This window comes from Vigna angularis, chromosome 8, assembly GCF_016808095.1.
Source record: "Vigna angularis cultivar LongXiaoDou No.4 chromosome 8, ASM1680809v1, whole genome shotgun sequence".
In the NCBI taxonomy this organism is placed as follows: domain Eukaryota; kingdom Viridiplantae; phylum Streptophyta; class Magnoliopsida; order Fabales; family Fabaceae; genus Vigna; species Vigna angularis.
Window position 1 is genome coordinate 29,200,036 of NC_068977.1, and position 22,628 is coordinate 29,222,663.

Genomic DNA, 22,628 nt, shown 5'->3' on the forward strand with positions numbered 1-22,628 from the left:
CATATACCTTTCGACGATTTTCAAATGGGCGCCCTATGTGGGCTAAATGTTGTGCCGACATAATTTCACCCAAACTAATGGATGTTTATGCAAGCATTCGTTGTGTTATACATGACCTTAGACGTCAAGGAATATCACATTCTAGTGAAAAAGCTGAATTTTGAGCTCTTGCTCAAGGAATGTGTGAAGAACTTTGGATGAAAATAATTTTGGATGACCTTAAAGTCAAGGTGGATAATCTTATCCAACTACATTATGGCAATAAGTCTGCCATTAGCATAGCCCATAATCTAGTACAATATAATAGGACCAAACACATTGAAATTGTCAGACATTTCAACAAAGATAAACTAGACAAAGACTTTGTGATTACAACTCATTAATATTTTACCTTCCAAAGTTTTGGCATACTTTTCTCCATCTCAGCTGTTACACAATGTTAAACCTGGTTCAGATACCATATTAAAAAGTGGGTTTTTAAGCCTAACTCAACCCCACAAACCGGCTTGTATGGTGAGGTTTGCACCCCACTTATATATTATAATTTGGTCTTATCTCTAGTCGATGTGGGACTTCCAACAAAAGTCAATGTTAGAGAACTCACTAGCTTAGTAGTGGTTGGGCAAGAATATACTTGCTAGGAAAAGTAAAATTTAGACTAGTACAGTAAAAGGAAAAGACAGCTATTATTTTCGCCTATTCGCACCGGTTCTGCAACCAAGATATATACAGACGAGACTACTTTTTGCCTCGGTTCTGAACCGAGTCAAAAATGTACGTTTTTGCCTCGGTTAAAATGAAAACGAGGTGGTAGAGGGTTGACTTTTGGTTTCGGGTTCTTATTAACCGAGGCGATAGAAGGTTTTTTTTTGAAACATCAGGTCATTAACAGATCCACCTTCCATGAACTTATTAACATTAGCTTATTGTCATCTTCTCCGTTGCATCATCTTTTAATCTAAACTCCATAGAAATATGAAGTCAGTCTTCTATCTCACAACCAGAAAAAGATCCCACAGCCAGAAAAAGAGAGGAAAATATCATATTAAGGTTAGAATCATATTCAGATCCTTTCATAACATATAACAGAATCATATAACACAAAAAGAAAAAGAAACAGTTTTTGCTTAGCAAGTTCATCCCCCTTCAACCAACACTACACGGAACACACCACAAAAGCCATATCCAGAGAGGAAAACATCACTTTCTCCTTCAATTCCTCCTTAACAAAACATGCCAGAATGCCCGTGCTCTGCTCCTTCTTCACCTGCGTAAAATGGAGCCAATAGCCAAATGAGATAATGAAATTAAGCCTCCATGCCTCTCTGTTCATCTCCAATCACCAACAAAGGAGTTGAATCCTTACGCAAAAACCAAGGGAGATTACCTTAGGGTAGCAAAGGTAGTAGCCGAACCATCGTACATGGCACAAATTCCTCCAACTTGAGCAACGGTGGCTCCGACGACTGGCTCGAACGGCACTTCCCCAGGCACAAATCTGCGAAGAGGCATCAGCTTCTAGAACTTGTTGTGGATGTTGGGGATGGAAGAGAGGTCTTTAGGGATGGAATTCGGGCCTTCAGATCTGAGATTTTTCACCGCCAACAGCCATCGCTTGCTCTTCACTCGAGAGGCGACACACTAGCAGGTGAGGTGGAAGCTGCGCACGAGCCGTCACACAGGACGAGGTGGTGGTGGCTCCCGACAGCGGCGGGGCCGCTTGCTCTTCACTCTAGACGCGACGCACTAGCAGGTGAGGTGGAAGCTGCGCTCGAGCCGTCGCACAAGACGAGGTGGTGATGGCTCCCGGCAGGGGCAGGGGCACTTAGAGCAGGCAACAATGAGATTGGAGCGTGGCAGGGGCACTTAGAGCAGGCAGCAGCGAGATATGAGCGTAGAGAAGAGAGAGAAGCAAGAAAAATAAAAGGGAAATGGGAGAGGTGCTAGGTTTTCTTGGCTTGAAGATTTGCATGGTCCAAGCCCAAGTGTTAATAGAAAGCCTTATATGCCTCGATCCATCTCCCAACCGAGACAGTATCTCTTTCATTTGATGTATATACCTCGGTCAATTATGCCAACTAAGGTAGTATCTCTTTCACCTGATGTATATACCTCGGTCCATTCTGCCAACCGAGACAGTATTCCGTTTAGACATCGGTTGCTTAACAATCGAGGCATATAGTGGTTTAAAAATTACAAAACTGCCACCGCATTTTGATACGCTTTGGTTCCGAAAAAACCGAAGCATAATGTGCGATTTTTTACTGGTGAGAGCACACTGACTTAGCAATGGTTGGGCGAGACAAGTCACGTTGTAAAACTTTTAGAAGAATTTAAATCTGTGAGTTCTACTGTTTATTTGATTTGGGGAGCTATCTGATCTCTGGAAGAGTGGACATTTAAGCACTACTCGTTGAGCGAGTAGATATCCTTGTTGAGAGAAATTATAGAGTCTAATTCCATTTTATATATTCTCTTTCAGTATGCTTAATGTGTGATTTGGTAAATGTTTATCTTAGAATATTGGTACTAATCTAAAGACAACTGATTGTGGTTTTGTTAGTGTAAGATTAACATATAAGAGGTCAATAAGGAGGTATTATGAACTTTAATAACTATTTACACTCAAATAGAGTAGAATATGTTATGTGGTGAGAGTCGTAGGAGGTCCTAGCCATTGGATTGTTTTGTCCTAGGTGCAAAGGAGACTAATCTTGTAAATAGTAAGATGATAACCCCTTTGTTTATGAATTTGCAGAGTATAACTATTACTACAAGTGTACGCCTACATAAAGCCCAATGTCAAAGATATATGTCCAGATAATTACGTCTAGTATAACTATTACTACAACTGTACGCCTACATAAAGCTCAATGTCAAAGATATATGTCCAGATAATTACGTCTAGTATCAACTATTTGTATTAATATGCGTGATATGTATTTTATACATGTTTAGTTTCTATATATAACATACTTTAAATAATTTAGAAATTTTAAATAATTTAGGAAAGTATTTTTGTTCACTGGCTTATCGTGTATTCTTTTGTATTTTGTTAATTTTTGCGAAGATTACTGAGCAGATAGTGAGATAAGTGATGATAGACCTTTGGTAAGTAAGAATACGACGAAGTAGTTTTCATAATTTTTTATAGATATTTAGTATAGGAGTTGTTTTTATTTTGAAAAACTCGTAATTTGGTAATTAGTGTATATATATATATATATATATATATATATATATATATATATATATATATATATATATGGGGTTTGCTAACGCGCGTACGCTTGTTTTTCAGTTGGTACATTTTAGCAATGTGTACCGGATTTTAGAAGACAAAAATACCCTTATATATCATGAATTTTAAGTTTTAAGGTTAAGGGTATTTTAATAATTTTCACTCTCAAAACATAAAAAAAAAATAAGAAACCCCCAAACCTTTACTCACCTCTCTCATTCCTCTCAATCCTTTCTCTTTCATCTCTCTCACTCCAACCTTTTCTCTGTCATCCCTACTGTAGCCCCATTTGAAAAAATCAGAAACACTTGCCTTTCAAAAATTTGTCTTTTGTAAAGAGTTGAGTCATTGACATATTCACCTTCAGGCAAAGGTTCATTCAAGATCTCTTAAATTTCACCATCTTCACTAACCTCTCTAATTTCATCATCTGCATACGTTGAATTATCATCTCTAAAAAACAAAAATCAGAAACACTTGCCTTTAAAAAATTTGTCTTTTGTAAAGAGTTGAGTCATTGACATATTCAATTCAGGCCAATTACCAATTCTTTCGGATGTCATTATGCTTGTGAAAATTAGATAAAATTATATATGACAAAAATTATAAAATGAAAACTCATTATAAAGTCATTTTTTGTAAGAAATTGTTTAACAACGAGTGTTTCTGATTTTTTTTCAGGCCAATTACCATTTCCTTTGATGTCATTATGCTTGTGAAAATTAGATAAAATTAGATAAAACAAAAATTATAAAATAAAAACTCATTATAAAATCATTTTTTGTAAGAAATTGTTTAATAGCGAGTATTTCTGGAGGTTAATTACCAATTCCTTTATGCTTGTGAAAATTGAATAAAATTATATAAGACAAAAATTATAAGATGAAAACTCATTATAAAATTATTTTTTTTGTAAGATTGTTTAACGGCAAGTGTTTCTGTTTTTTTCAATTGGAGCTATAGTAGGGATGACAGAGAAAAGATTGGAGTGAGAAAGAGGAAAGAAAAAGGTTTGAGAGGAATGAGAGAGGTGAGTAAGGGTTTCGAGATTTCTTTTTTTTTAGTTTTGATAATGAAAATTATTAAAATACCCTTAACCTTAAAACTTAGAATCCATGATATATAAGGATATTTTTGTCTACTAAAACCCGGTACACATTGTTAAAATGTACCAACTGAAAAACAGGCGTACGCACGTTAGCAAACCCATATATATATATATATATATATATATATATATATATATATATATATATATATATATATATATATATATATATATATATATATATATATATTAGACGTTGTTGAACTATTAATAATAAATTTAAATTTAAATCTTTCGAATGAGGTTTATATTATTAGTTTGTAAATGAAATAAAAATATATATTAAACAGTGAGATGCAACTAAAAATCATAATCAGATTAAAAAGAAAGAAGTTGTTTGTATAATAATGTTATCAAAACAAACTCTAATTTGAAAATAAAAAACGTTAATGGTGTGTTTTTTTACCCGAGTTATTGTTTGATGCGCGTGTTTTTTTTCTTCTGATTTTAAGTTTTAGCATGCTGTAAATGATTAGAACAATTAATTGGGACTTCCGTGATCTAGAACGATACTTAACATGTCAACTTAGAATCTCACGCTCAGTTGAAAACTTTGACACTTATCTCTTAACACATGCTTATAACTATAATTGAAAACACATTATGTAGAAACATTCAAATTTATGCGGCTTCTTCTTTTCGTAAAAACACAGCGCGTGCACCCTTTCATTCCTAATATGCAAAGATTAACTAAATTTATACATATAATATATATATATATATATGGGTTTGTTACGCCTTTTTTCACTTGATATATTTTATTAATGTGTATCGAGTTTTAGTAAACAAAAATACCCTAATATATCATGGATTTTAAGTTTTAAGATTAAGGGTATTTTAATAATTTATATTCTCAAAACTAGAAAAAAAGAAACTCTCAAACCCTTGTTCACCTCTCTTATTCCTCTCAACTCTTTCTCTTTCATCTCTCTTACTTCAACATTTTCTATGTCATCCCTACACTAGTCCCAATCCCAATTGAAAAAAAACCAGAAACACTTGCCTAATCCTAATCTACCTTCCTCACTTATCCAATTTGTTTATGTGATTTGGGAAGCTAAAAGTTTTATTTACCATTACATTCTTCTGACTTAATTTTTAATTGCCTAAACTTGGTTTGATTTTGATCTTGGTTTATTGATGATGGTGTGCCTACAGAGAAGAGTTTGTAACACACAAAAATTCTAAAATTTAAAAACGAAATTTAATAATAATTAGAAGGAAAAATATATAACACAGCTCTCCAATCAAAAATCAACATCAACATCATCAATTATTTTGTTATTAAATTGGGAAACAAATAAACGAACAAACTAAGAGCAACAAATTGCGGTGTCGCGGGTTGTTGTGTGTGGGTGAGGAAATGGAGATGAGAGAGAAATAAATTGGACAAGTGAGGAAGGTAGATTAGGGTTAAGCGAGTGTTTCTGTATTTTTTAATTGGGACTAGCGTAGGGATGATAGAGAAAATGTTAGAATGAGAGAGATGAAAGAGAAAGGCTTGAGAGGAATCAATGGGTGAGTAAAGAGAGTTTCTCTTTTTTAGTTTTGATAATAAAAATTATTACAATACTCTTAACCTTAAATAAATTAGACATTGCTAACTTACGTGTTTTTTAGTTGGTACATTTTAGTAGACAAAAATACCTTAATATATTATGGATTATATATATATATATATATATATATATATATATATATATATATATATATATATATATATATATATATATATATATATATATATTCTTTGTTTTCTTTTTTGTTATACTTTTTTTCTTCATCTTCTTACTATTTGATTTATTTTATATTATAAAATTCACTAATATCTTTAACGTACTTTTATTTTTATTACAACATTTACTACAAATTTTATATTTCATATTTGATTATTTATATTTCTTTTAAATACTTTTATTTATTATTTATCTTTTTATCTAAAAATAGTTGACTCTTAATTTAGTCTTCAATTACGTAAATATTTTACTTAATAGGTAATATAAAAAGAAATTAATTTTTTATTTTATCTTTAATTTTTGTTTTATTTGAAAAAAAAATTATTTTGTTAAAATAATTTTCATTGTTTCTCAAATTTTCAACTATTTCTATATCTAGAAAGATTTATCAGATCTTCAATTATATGCAAAACATTTTTCCCTTTGGGTTGATAGTCGAATGTTGATAATCCAATATTATATTGTTTATAGGATATACATTTGATAATTTTTACTTATTTTTATCTGTTACTTATTTTTTTAATATAGAATATTGTTTTGAGATTTTTTATATAATTATTTTTATTTTCTAACTTATTGTCATGAATTAATTTTACTATCATAATTATATTAAAATATTTCAATTATTATAATATAATAATTTAATGTCATTGTAAATCTCGTTTATCATTACTAATATAGATTGAAGTTTAAAAGATGAAAAATCTATATTTAAATTTGAATTATTATTATTTTATTATATATATATATATATATATATATATATATTAATTAGTATAGAAAAAGGATTTCATTATAATCTAGATAAAAGAAATAGATAGAAATTTGATAATTTCTAAGCTTGAATATTTGTCTTCCTCTGTAACTATTTTAAAATACTTTTTAACCTTGACAACTTTATTTATTTCACGTTATATTTTTGTTATTGTGAAATTTTAATTATGTGTGTAATATTTTACATTTAATTCTTTCAGTTTTATTCAATTTTTATTAGATACTTTGATTTAAAATTGATACAATTCTAATTTCTTTATAAATATTTGATGACGGGTGATAAAGAATTAGGGTTCAATTTCAAAGAGGGAGTCTAAGAAACGACTACCACATCCAAGGAAGGCATTGAGTATGGTAATTGGTCTCAATCGTGGTACATCCCGATTTTTGGTCATTGGGTCACTAAACCCGAGTTCATATAATGCATCGCATCCGAAAGAACCGTCCCAACACGTGCACCACGGAGATGGTTCTTACGCCACCAATATGGAACGCGTGCGGGACGATGGGATCCTCCAACACCTCCTAGAGAAGGCCTGGAATGATACAATTCTAACCAGCCACATATATACCGTTTAGTAGGTAGGCAACACAGGAATTGAACAGGAATCATCACCTGGGCACCAGGTGCAAACGAACATGATGCATGTTTAACCATTCAATGCGCAAGGCATGGAGCCCACCAACAAGAACATCCTCATCACAACTCAATGCCCTCACGTTCGCAAGACACCACACCACGAGACGATTCACCCCCACCTGTCACTAGCAAGCAAGCAAATGCAAACATCAAGTGACGCAACGTCATGAATCGCTAGACAAGAAATGGGAAAATCCGAAAAAAGGATCATTACATGATCGCCTGCCTGGTCGAGCCTGAGCCAGGACTTTCGAAAAATTATCGCTTGTCAATGCGAGACCCTCTCCCAAAACTCTTCTGACCGAAGCCAAAAGATCAATCGCAATGTGGTGGATGATTTGTTCTTTAGTCCAAAGAGCATGCGAGAAAACCACGCAAAAAACACCACTTTTACCTATCAAGGGTCGAGAAGTTCTATGACCCGCTGTCATTCCTACAGCCGGGCCACTTTTCTAATCAACCATCGAGTGGCGCGATGATGCCCTATTGCTATAGAAATCGAAAAACGGTGCAAGGAGCACCCAAGGCAGTACTCTCCATGGCACAACCAAAGTGGGACAAGCTGATGTGAAGAGACTACTCCACCGTATAAGAGGTTAATATGCAAAAGTCACATTTGTATAAGTAGATACGCTTTTTGTGAGTAAACATAAGTTCATATCTTAAGCTAGACAATAAATTTTGATGAGATTATTTGCACGGATCCTTAGAAAAATGATATCTCACAATTTCCCAAGTTTCATAATTTTTCTTCAAGAAGAAGTATTTTTTTTATTTTTTCCAAAACTCAAAAATTTTATACTAAAGAATCAATAAGTGCCCTTATGATTTTGAATATTTAATAATACATGTTTTCTTTTTATCATAATTTTTATTTTTAATAAAAGTTAATTAATAATATTAAAACAGTAAGAAAATTGGTATAGACACATTATTCCTATTAACCAGAAAATGAGACCAAAATTATGTATCTATTGGACATGGATATGAATATAAAGATAATTTTTTACTTTGAGAATAAAAAAGTGATAATAAAATGTCAATCCCTAAAACTTTAACATTTTGCATACCTTTTTAGAGATATGATTTTATTATGCTATATTATTTGATGACACTAAATAGGAAGATATTTTATGATTTGATAGGGAAACATTTTGCTAAATATTTTACATTATTAGATATTAATTTTTTTTTTATTATTGTATCTTTTCTGCACTATAAATAATAATACTCATGTGTGCGCCCAAAACACATGATTTATTAAATTCCTTCTTAGTTTCTCTTATCTCAAAATGGCATGAAGAACCTAACAAGCTAGGAACTCAAATTCGTGATTTCCATGTGGACCCACTACTCATTGGAGTATATAATTTTTTAAAAGCATGTAATTTTCCGATTAGGGGTTGTCTTTTTATGAGTTAGTTAACAGTGACATAGCAAAACTAAAACATTGTTTTTGTTGAAACAGTATGATGCGTGTGGGAACCTGTTGGGGCTTCTTGCAGTTCATCCAGTAACTCCATTGGTGTCATTGCATCACCTTGATGTGTTGAGCCAATATTCCCGAACGTTACCATAATAGATACCCTTCAACGGCTTACCATTCCAACGATGCTTTGGTACATAGGGATAAATCTTTACGTAATTATAAAAGAAAAAATTCATATGCAACATTATCTAATACTATTTTACATTTGGATTTTTTTTTCGTATATAACATTACTTTACATACGAATTTTTTATGTTAAATATAGATTTTGGTTATAGATGATAGCGATTTTTTTATATGAGTTAACTATATTGAATTTAAAGGTTTAAATGTTGTATTTGAATAAGTTTATTAGGATTATTAACCATTTTATGATTTAGGACTTTTGTTCGTGGTTTGTGAAATAATGAATTATGGAGGAAAGAAAATTATTTTTTATTTCTCTGTTTTCAATTGTATATAAAAGATAAATGTAAAAACTTTTGTTATTTTTCTATGTTCCTAATTCATTTAAAAAAACTATTCCAAAATTTTTAAGATTTATGATTCTTACATACACATAAATCATAATAGGATATTAAGATTGATCCATTGAAAAATTCAATGATTAAGATTTATGATTCTCACGTACACATAAATCATAATAGGATATTAAGATTGATCCATTTTCAATGAGAAACGTTCTTCAATTTCTGTTTTTCAACCTCATTTTCAAATTTATCTCTTTATCTTTCTTTCTCCTCTCACAGTGTATTGGTGGCTTACGGTAAAAGAACATTATAACAAGAGACAAAACTTTAATCTCTTTTATAAACCAACATCCATCAAGTTGATTTTATTTTATCTTTATTTTATTTTTATTATAACTTTCCATAATGATCAACAGGCCCTGATATTTTATCAAATCACATTTAGACCCATCATAATATTTCAAATGAGTCACATAATAGAATTAATTTGCCAATTAATTCCAACATTCTCCCACCTGATATATAATATCATTACATTACGTAATTTTATACATAAACATAATAAGCAATAAAGACCTTACATATATTGGTTTCATCATTATTCATAATTAAAAATATAGAAATAATGAGTTATGGTGGTTGCACATCATTCTATCGACATGTTCCCTTCCATGTACTATTGTATCATCCATTTCTTCTTAATATGAATTTACACTGAGAAGTCTATAATGGGTTCAAACATAATGTTATTTTCAATCATAATAACATATTTTGTTTTCTTCATCATAATTTGCATGCATATACATAAAGAAGAAAACACAAATTTCAGAAACTTATATATTAAAGAGCTTAGAGTAACATTCAACATTCACTCATAGACATAATGCTCATATTCTTTACATGGCCAACAAACAATTTAGACAATAACCTTTCTGTCAAAGGGTCAACAATCATAACATTGGAGGTAATATGTTTTATGGACTCTCTACATTCTTGAACTTCTTCTTTAATGGCAAAGAATCATAAATATAAGCTTTCTCCCACTAACCTTCAGATATATACAATGTGTTTTTTCTTAAATCCAAATGACAAAATAGTATCATTAAACTTAAGAGATCATTGTCGAGAAGCTTGCTTAAGTCCATATATTGATTTCTTAAGTCTACAGACTATATGTTCATTTCCTTCTTCATTGAACCCCACCAGTTGGTCCACATAAACATTCTCTTCTAAATTATCATTCTGAAAAGCAATTTTAACATTCATTTGATACAACATAATGAGTTATTAATGTCATGATAATTCTAGAGGAATATTTCTTAGAAATAGGCAAAAATGTTTACTTATAGCCAATGTCATCTCTTTGAGTAAAACTTTTGGCAATAAGTCATCATGAGAATCATGTTTAGTCTTAAAGACCTATTTATACATAACTCTCTTGCATCCTTCTAGAAATTCCACAAGGTCTCGTACAACGTTTTGTGCCATTGACTTAAGCTTATCTTTCATGCATCTAAGCTTTTTATCAGAAATATAACCATTCTGGAAAGGAAATTGGATCATTATCAATACTTAATTCATTTTTTTGACTCTTGTAGATAAGCCACGTAATCATTCAAATTAGTAGACCTTCTTTTTTTCCTAAGATCTTATTAATACTGCTTCTTATGGTTATTATACTACTGGCTTATAATTAACCTCAAGATCATTAATTTTTTGTTCTTCTTGATTCGTGAATGATTCTACAACATTGGGAACAACAACTCTTGAAGAAGAGATACTTGCTAGAGGAACTTGTACTCTAACTATTTCTTAATCTCCACATTTCATGAATCTTCACTCTCACTAGTTTCACCCTTCTTAATGAACCGAGCATTTCCAATTTCAACAGTTTTTTTACTATGGGTAGGACAGTAAAACATATACCTTTTAGTTTTTCTAGATAACCAATGAAATATTCATTAATTGTTCTTTCTAGCAGTTTCTTTTCTTAAGGTTTGTAAATTCTTACTTCTGTCTAACAACTCCAAACATACAAGTTCTTCAAACTGGGTTTTCTACTTGTCCATAAATCAAAATGAGTCTTTTGAACAAATTTTCTAGGAACCCTATTCAACAAATACATGATAGAAGTGTGTATCCACAATGATACAGGAAAACATTAATTACTTAGCATACTCCTAACCATATCCATTAAAGTTCAATTATGCCGTTTAGACACACCATTTTGTTGTGGTGTGTATGGCATTGTATGTTAAGCATAAATATCACGTTTCTCGAGAAACTTAGCAAATAGACCAAGTTGTTGTCCACTTTCATCATATGTTCAATAATACTCACCACCTCCATCTCACCTTACAATGTTCACCTTTCTATCTATTTGCCCTGAAAGTTCATTTATATTAACTTCTAAGGCACTCACTAATTGAGATTTCTCATGCAGTAGAGGGACATGTCCATAACGGGAAAAAATCATCAATAAAGGTGATGAAATACTTCTCTTTATTGCAGGAATTTACATCAAACGGACCACATATATTAGTGTGTATGATTTCAAGAAGTTCAATGCTTATTGAGACTCCTTTCGTTATGTGTTTTGTTTGTTTGTGTTTAATACAATCCAGACACACATTGATATCAATAAAATCTAAATTAAAAAGGATTTCATTCTTTGCTAATCTTTGCGCTCTTTCTTTGAAAATGTTTCTCAAATGCTTATGTCATAAGTAAGGAGATCGTTCACTCACTAAACTACACTTAGTGCCAACATTATGATGCGAGGTCATAAGGTTTTCAGCATATAAATTATTCAAATTTAATTTATATAAACCATCATAAAGTGTATCTGTTAAATTGCTTCTTTTGTCGCCTAAAAAACAGAACAAAACATAATCCCCACTATTCTAATGTAATATAGGGGTAACTAAGGTATCAATCTAAAAACTTTGGTCCTTATTAAGTCTAGTCTAGAATGTAGAATTAGATCCTAAATTTTATTTACTAAAAACAAGGTGGGGAAGTTGAAATGAAATTTAAAAAGGAAATAAAACTAACTAGCAATGAATGTATCTAACTAAAGCTAATGAATGAAAAGAAATGACAAAATAATGCATGACACCTATATATGGATGAGGTCTAAGTCTAAGTGATATTCAATGTTAAGGATTAAACGATAAGTCCCGACAACTTCCACTAGAACTTTCTCTCTATTTCCCATGAAGATGAACTTCTCATTTGGGTTTATGGTCTGAGTTGAAAGGAATCTCTGCATCGCATTAGAAACATAATTCATGCATCTAGAATCAATCCACCAAATATTATCGGGAACTTTAGTTAAGTTTGATTCAAAACATAAGTAAGCATTATATTCACCTTTTCTTTAACCAAGCTCTACGCTTTATTCAATCCTTCTCAAAATGTTCAGACTTTTCGCAGAAATGACATCTGTCATTTTTCTTTTAGATTTTGGTTGATGAATCATCAATCTTTAATGGTCATTTACCATTTCCATGTTTCTTAACAATTTTCTTTCTAGATTCTTGATTCTTCATATAATGAATGGAGCGACTTCCTAAGTTCTTTAATCTGGTTTCGTCCTAAACTAGCATATTGTGCAATTCGTGCACATTCCATTTATCTTTTTGTGTTATAGTTCATCTAAAATGGACCAGATACGGTAACAAATTCAAAATGAACTGCATAAGAAAACTTTCATTCATTGTCATTCCTAGGGACTTAAGTCTTGCTACGATATTAGTCATCTTGATCATGTGCTCCTTCATACACAAATCATCAAACTTCATGGTGATCAAGGTATTCATCAATGTCCCAACAAGGGTCTTGTCAGTAGTTTGGAAAAACACTTCCAAAAATTTTCATAAACTCTTTCTTATTGTTAGTTTTTGGGAAGAATAGATTTAATGTTGGTTGTTATGCTCATTTGCATAAACATCAGGCTAAGTTTGTTTGAGCTTTCCCAAGCTTTGTGATGGGATGTTTCTTCATACTATTAGTCACAATGATAGTGACCGACTTTTCAACTTGGAAAGCAAAGCAAGATCCAATACACCTAAGTCAAATTGAGTTTGCTCACTCTAGTAAGAGAAATTCAATCCATTGAAGATTGAAACAGCCATGGCGAGCAAATATAAAGAATAATTACCTAATTATTCAATTAGAAGAGTCCCTTCTTAATATTAAAACAAATGTGGAGTTTCATATTAATTTTTTTGAACGTAATAAAACACATCAAATATAAAAATATCAACTGAGTGAAATATGAAAATGGAGTTCATATGAATACAATTTCAAAATTATCATTTTTTTTTCAGGAAAAACATCCAAAAATATTTGAATGCAAAATTATTTAGTGTATAATTGACAAACATCAAATATGTAAATTTCACCTATATATTATTTTGATTCCTCTAAAATTATTAGTGAAGTCAAAATTTGTCACTATACACTATTTTTTTTGTTATAATTAATTACTAATTTTAACTGTTGACAAATTGATTTATCTTTTTAAAATATTAGAACATTGTTCATTTGAATGATTTACTATATTATATATCATATGGGTTGATAATTGATTTTCACTACAGTAACACTTGATAAAACACGTTGACTATGCACACTTATAAATAGATGAATCAAGTAAATGTACTACAATATAAAAAGTAAGCTAGGAAAATGAAACATGTGTTAATTGAATCACTAACTCATTGAAAATCAAGTTAAATTGAAAAATTTCTTATTCACATAACAATCAATTATATTGACTTTAACTCATTTTATCTTGATGAACCATAAGTTGAATTGACTCTCTTCAACACTCTTATTTTTTTTACAATTTTTTAATCCTAATTAATATGCTAACTTGCCCTTTGGTCATCTAAATTTTTTTCTTTCGATTTTAAAATTCAAATAATTGATGTTAAAGTTTACCAAAATAATGTTAAAAATAGTTTTTATCTTATACGGAATAGAAAAAAAAAATATTTATAAAAAGTTAGCAATCGTCTCTACTTAACTTTGACCAAGTTGAACCTAAACATAGAGGCATTCTATTTAACCAAAAACGTTAACTGGGTGCATGCGAGGGATGTATGTATATTACTTCTTCGAAACTCGGATGGATTTTGATACTGTTCGTGTTTTTCGTTTTGTCTTAATTAAGGAAATTAGGTCAAACATAGTCATTTACACAGAGACAGTGTAATTAAGCTTTTGACGCGTTAGTAATATGATATCATACCATAAATTTCCTTCATAAAGTACGACTTATTTAATCTTTGAAAATGAAATTTAAATTTTATTATTCTTGATTTAAAATTAATTTATATTTTTTTGGTTCATTTAATAAAAAATATTTTCTTAATTAGTTTGTCGTCAAGAATCACAATATCAGATTTTTTATAAATCTCAAAATGAATAATTCTAATAAAGGTTAATTTAAGGCATGGTGGTGTATATGGATTTCTATTATTTTATTTGGGATACTTGGACTCAAAAAAATTGGTTAAAAATGACACAATATTATAATAAAAGAAGTATTTACAATAACACGGATCAAAGCATGACCTTGAATTATTAATAAGCATCTACAACCAGGGATAATTTATATATATATATATATATATATATATATATATAGTCTCAAAAAATATGATAATTTTAAATTAACCATTATTATAGAATTATTTATTTTGAAATTTTGATTGAAATATTTTTATTTTCAATTAAATATTAGAAATACTTATCCATATAATGAGAACTAAAAAAACCTAAGTGTGAGGTAATTATTAATGAATATTAAAGATGAGAAATAATTATCAATATAATGAAAATTAAAAGTTATATTAGTGAGAGTTAATGGTCTGTAAATATTAAACAATATTTATTAAGAATTAATATGAAATTTAGATAATCTTACTTAATATATTCCATAAAAGGACAATATAACGGAGATATATATCCCAATTCTACTTGTAAACAATGGAGACATGTATACGAATTCCTATAAAAAAAACATTTTTTTTTAACTTTTAGAGCGTAGAATTATAAAAAAAAATCTAAATTTTATTTTCTAAAAATATATATATGACGATCAATTTTTTAATTTATCTCTGGTTTTCTCATTTTTATTACATATTACAGCCTTCTCAATTAAATACATGAACTCCTGTTTTCTCATCGGGGTGTTTTAGTGTTTTGACTTTTATTATTTAAACTAGTTTTGTTTTGAGATATAAAATAGGAAACAATTAATAGATTGGAATTGGAAATCTATTTTGGTAAGCTATGCATAATTTCTAGTTATTCGTGTATTTTGCATCTAACTTCCTCAAAAATAAGTAGATTGTTAACTAAAACATATATTATAACAAGTGTTAATCTCTTAATCTAAACTTAATATTATTCCTTCAGCCAAATTTTATATATCTAATGTGTGACTATTAGTATAGGTAAATTTGTGGTGAATTTATTCATATATTATTTGTTATTATTATCACTTTAATTAGATAACTAGTTCATCTTTTAGTTTGTATCCTGCAACAAACCATGTTTTTATAATGGAGCAAAAAAATTCTACATGTTCTAGAGTAAGAACAAATTATATGTGGCACATTTGATTTTTCTTTTATATAGATTTCAAATATGAATTATACATGTGGTTTGAATATGTTTGAAAAATAGATTACGCATATGTTTCATTGAATTATATTTTAATATATTGAAATTGTTTGCATTGATTAGTTCTTTTCTAAGACATTGGTATTGAGTCAGGTGTGTTTGATATTCAATAAATTATATCCTTTAAATTTTGGAATTTCTACATGTTAGACATTATGCTATTGAAATTTTGGGTATAAGAGTATGACTTTATAAAGAATATTATATAAATTATATTTTTTAATTTGAAATGAATAATTTAAATTATAATATTAAATTTATAATTTGTTTAATATCCTTTTTTAAATAGTTTTATTTCTTAAAATATATCATTTTAATTAATAAATATGATACACTAAATAACGATTATATAATATAATCTTTTGAAATTGATTTGCTAATTGCATTAATTTAATTTGGTAATAATAATAATAATAATAATAATAATAATATATCTTGTTGTTAAAATTTAATTCATATTCAATTATAATTTTTTATTTAAGATTTAATATAAAGTTTAGTACAATAAAAATCACTTTAGTCAGTAACAAAAAATTGTGGCCTAAACCATAAAAACCTTGGACTAAAGTTTAGACAATGATTTTTTAAGCATGGTGTAAGTGAGCAACATAGGTATATAAAAGTTTAGACAATAGACAAAACATTTCACATTAAGATTAAACCACGCCTATATAAATGTTGTCTTTCAATTAAAGCCACATTTATTAAAATGTTGTCTTTCAATTAAAGCCACATTTATTAAAATGTGGTTTTATATGATTTGTTTTTTAATTTTGCATAGATTGCTTATAAAAAGTTCAATTTTTATATTATATATCTTCAAATTACAATATTACACAACTAGACACCACAATTTATCAACACTTTTAACAATATTCATAAGCAAACAATTCATAATTGAATCTATGATAAATGTCATTCATACATATAATTCAATGGTAGAATGCAAAGTACATGAGATGGAAAAATGAATAAATTTGAATTGGAAGGGACAAGATACACAAGTAAAGAAGCAAAAATTCTGAAAATCATTTTTTAAAAAAAATCATTATTATGCAGTGTATCTCTCTTATATATTAGTATTATAATAACGTACTTTTACATTTTAAACATGTTTTATCTTTTTTATATATGATTATAAATAAAAACTTCATACTATAATATAAATATGGACATATAGGTAATTTCACTAATAATAAATATAAATTTACTAAATGAATAGGATCGTGACAGAGTGAATCTATAACTGAAAAGTGGGCCGTTATGGGCTCTTTGCAATAATCCAAATCAAAAACGAAAAAATGGACCACAGCATAATAAGATAAAAGGGTCTGAAATATTATGTTGCCACATGTCACCATCTAACCATAGCACACAAGATTTTTATAAAAGATATTAATAAAATTAATAATAATAAAAAATAATAAATATGTGTTCCATAAAAAAATTTCTTCGTAGATTCTTTAAATAGCACCTTTACCACATTGATTAGTAAAGTTTAAATATTTACTAGAACAAATATAGAGGGTTTTGTTATCTAGCAAAGAAAGTACGACAAATGAATTAAAATTTATTATTTAATAATATTATATATTTTAAATTGGTTTAAATATATTTTAATCTATATAAATATGACTTTATATACTTTTATTCAATATAGGATATTTATTAATTTTAAATTCTAATATTTTGTAACTCTTTTTAGTCATTATTAACTACTAAAAATTAAATGTATTATTAAAATCATTAAGATAATATATGTAAAAACTCATAAAATGGTATTTTTAGAAGTGGTAGTAGTCTAAAAATAGTGAGACTCAATTATTTTAATATTAAACGGTTTTATTATAAATAGTTTTGTTATAAACGAGTTTCATTATTTTAAAATGTATCATCTCTTTAGAAACCACTTTTCTAGAGTTCTTTACCTTCTTTTTAAGAGTTCTTGATCTCAAGTCATCTATTTGACGATTAGGAGATGTATAGACGATCACGACGTCAATGTCTACCATTCTATCTTATTAATTTGGTGTTTAGAGCCTTTTCTTGTTCCTTTTCTTGATCCTTGACCATGCAAAGATGAACTGTTTTGCACGTATCAAGTGATCTTCTTCCTTGATTATTGGTTCAATTTGGGTTCTACGATTTGTCTCCAATCACATATTGGTGATTCGTAAGTGTTTCTAGAAATTCCTTGTGCAAGAAGTAATCAGGGTGTTAATAGAGCTTTGTATCGTCAATGTAAGCTAAGGGAAGCTAGAATCTTTATTTTAAATTGTGATTATGTTGAAAGAAGTGGGAATGTATATGTGTGTATGTATGAAGAGGTTGAGAAAATGAGAGTTTGATTGTATTTTTGTGATAATGAGTTAATTGATAAATTGTGTGATGATGAATGGTTTAGAACATGTAAAATCTGCTTGTATGTGTTATTGATGTTGAATTATGTATTGATGAAGTTAATTGTGTTGATTGCATCGTGGAAGAAAGGGTTACCATTGGTTGTAGGTCATTTTGGTCTAAAAATGAGGTCTTAAATGGTGAAATGGTGAAAAAGAATTTGGTGAACTTGCTGGTTGCAATTGGGGTTGGTTATGAATTATTTTAGGACATGTTCAACGTTTTATTTGTGAGAGATTTGAGTTAGGAGTGTGTGGTGGTGAATTTGTAGAGTTCAGTTTGGTTTAAAACTTGTTTTTAAGGAAGTGGAGTAGTGAAAACTTGAGTTAGGGGTTCTGTGTGTAGATAGTCAGTTTGCATAGTCTTGGTAGGTCATATGGAACTTGTTTGAGTCCCTAAGTTGCTTGAAATTGTACCACAAATGGTAGATTTCAATTTAGGTCTATAAGTTGAGGTTTGGTGGATTTTTGAAGTTTAATTTGGTTAGTAAACACTTTAAAATGAGTTTAGGATTGTTCAGACACATTTGTTCAAGTTTAATTGAGTATATAACATGATCTAGGAGGGTTAAGAGTTGGGAAAAATATATTCAATTGGTTAAGAGTGGTTTGGGGTGATAATTCTGCAGTTTTCGTGCTGCAGAATTATGTAGACTCGTTGAGCGAGTGGAGTCGCTCAGCGAGAGGTCAAGGGGTTTGGGTCACTATTTTAGGATTCGCTCAGCGAGTTGGGTCATTGAGCGAGTGGTTGAGGGGTTTGGATCATTGTCTTTGGATTCACCTAGTGAGTAGAGTCACTAAGCGAGAGAGTTTGGGGTTTGGACCACTGTATCAAAATTGTATAATAGGATAAATCATCTAGGTTAAACCCCTTTAGTTGTCCCTATTTTTGTAGGTTTTCCCCACTTCGATTCTCTTTTTATTAGAATCCCCAATTTAGTCCTAAAAAATTCTAATTTGAGTAATTGGGCTCCTGCCGTTAAATTAATTTAACGGGGTTAAATTTTTTATGAGTTGGGACGTTAACATGGCCAGTTTTTGCCACATCACTCTTGACACTGCGTGTGAAGAGTCTTCTTTCTCCTTCAATGGCATCCAACAGTAGCCTCTCATAAGCATAAGGAATCTACTTTGAATATCTGAAATGAAGTAAAAATTAAAACTACTTTCAAAATGATCATACATTATGCCATCCATAGATAGCACTTTACTACTTTCAAAATGTCCAATTTTGTCTTTGGAGCAAGAAAAATCCTGCAATTATGGTGGCAGCATTCCATAGGCCCACAAAGATTATATCGACATTAGATCAATGTTGAACACTGCCACTAGTTTAAGTAAGAAACTAAGAATGAAGTGAATTTATGAGATGATAATCTAATGAATAGTGTATTTCAAGGGTCCCATAAAGTTGATTTTTTAAGAGTAAAAGGAAAATACCTTGATGCATAGTGAAGATTTAGATTACTACGGTCCAACTTCATTCCCAGATCTGGAACTTTGTTGTTTATGTTCAAATAAATAGTCTCATCAAGCTGAACTCTAATAAATAGTCCAAAATTTCGATTGTACAGATTACCCTGCACATGCCTGAACTGTGCCTGTATCTCAGCTCTGAACCCAACCTTGTTGCACCACAATCGTTTCGATTGTACAAATTACCATGTCGCCGTCACCACCTTGTTGTGCCGCAACCGTGAAACAATTGTAAGAACGCCAGTAGCGCCTTCGATGCACCGCCACCATCAACACCACCTTCTTCATGCATCCACCATCTCGTGGCGCCTCATTGTCGTCGTTGCGCAACTCAGAAACCCATCATCTGCCACCACCTTCAACAACTAGAGAGAACCCAGATTCATGGTCGTGATTCGCGGCATCCCCAGACCGCCACAACGCCTCTATCTCTTTCCACTACTGTTTCTTCTTTGAAAACATTTCACCATTGTGAAACCATCTACCACCACGAGTCAGAAAATCAATCAGCCAAGAAATCCAGAATCGCACAACCTCTCTCGCCGTCGTTCAAACACCACCAAGCCAGCAAACGTTCAAGCAGCCACCGTGAGTGTTCTCGCACCACCACGATCCAGGAACCTGCAAACAATCAATCCTCTTGCGAACCAGATACCAAAAACCTTAATCGCAATCCCCTCTACGACGTTCAACCTCCACCGTGAGTTCTCTCCTCATCCAGAAATGCACCCGTAACGAACAATCACCCCTCCACCGCGACGTAGAAGCGCTCCAATGTCGCTATCACCAAATCGCGCAACCACCCTAAATCCTATTTCGAAATCTGTATTAGGGTTTCTGTTGTTGGGGAAGATGACGATAACGTGACAGGAGTGATGTGGCAAAAACTGGCCACGTAAACGTCCCAACTCATAAAAACTTAACCCTGTCAAGCCAATTTAACGGCAGGGGTCCAATTGACTCAAATTAACATTTTTAGGATAAAATTGGGGATTCTAATAAAACGAGGATCAAATTGGGAAAAACCTACAAAAATAGGGACAACTAAAGGGGTTGAGCCAATCATCTATATATAAGTTCAACCATGAAGTTGAACCCACACACAATAACCTCCTTCAACTCTCACTTTAAGTATTTTTCTCTATATGAGTCAAACACTTAGTTGAGTCAAGATGGTCTCTATTGAAAAATATAATGTGTGAGGTAACTTAGAGAGAAGTAGGAGAAGATTAAGATTAGATATTTTTAAAAATAAACATAATTTCTTTCTGAAATTTATTTAATGAAACATATTTATAATTTACCTATGATATATGATATTTTACATGTATTTGATATGCCGATTCGTTTATTTTGAAAATAATAAAATACAAATATATATATATATATATATATATATATATATATATATATATATATATATATATATATATGAATATGAATATGAATATGAGTTTGGTAATTTATATAATTTTGTATTTTTTTTATTTTAAATTAAAAATAAAAATTATTAAAATATTTTGTATTTGAAATATGTTTTTTCATGACTAGGAAATTTTTAAAAAAACTAAAATTTGGTATAAAGTTAGTATATATATATATATATATATATATATATATATATATATATATATATATATAATTTTATAAAAATAATATTAAAAAATTATTTAACCATTGTTTTTAAAATAAAAATTGTCTAATTACTTGAAAAGAAGAGAAGTTATTTTATTAAATATATAAATAATTACTTTTAAGTAATTTAAAAAAAATGTATATAGTCGTTATCTTTAAAAGAGTAACATTTAATTATTTTAAAATTAAAAAGTTATTCAATTATTTATTTTTATAAAATAAAGAATAAATAAATTGTTTTTATTTCTTAAAAGATAAAAAAATTCAATTAAAAAATACAATAAAATAGTGTTTATTTGTGTTTAATAGTATAAATAAAAATTATAATTATTTAAATTATATTTTCCCTTAAACTAATCTTTATTTTGAACAAGAAATTTAAAACGAATTAATATTTTTGTTGAAAATAAGAAATATTTATATTGCATGATTAAAAATATATTTAAGCATTTTAAAAGTTATTATGTAGGTATGACGTTTACTATAATTTCAATTTTTATTCTTATATATTTTGAAATATGCTTCTTACTTTATGCTTTAGCAAACGAGCTCTTATTCTTATTTTCTCAACTAATGTCTAAAATATATCATTTAAATATTAAAAATAATATACTACAATATTATTGATTCTACCTTCTCTGTTACATTCTAGAATTTTAAGATATAATATTAAATATATATTTTCATTTATCTCCAAAATATCTTCTTTCACTCTCATTAGGGTCAGAGATATTTTGTAACTTCTGCACCTTTCAAAACCTACCCACTCGAGTCGGTGTGTCCAATTGCTACTCGCGCTTCTATTGACTGTCACTTACCATTCATTAATGCAAATAAAGTTACAAAAATTTTAATTAACTAAAGTTGATGAATAATAATCTATATTTATTTATATTTGTATGGAGGATGAAATAAGATTTTTTTTTTGTAGTTAGGGAAATATCCATTCATCAAGAGAATGCTT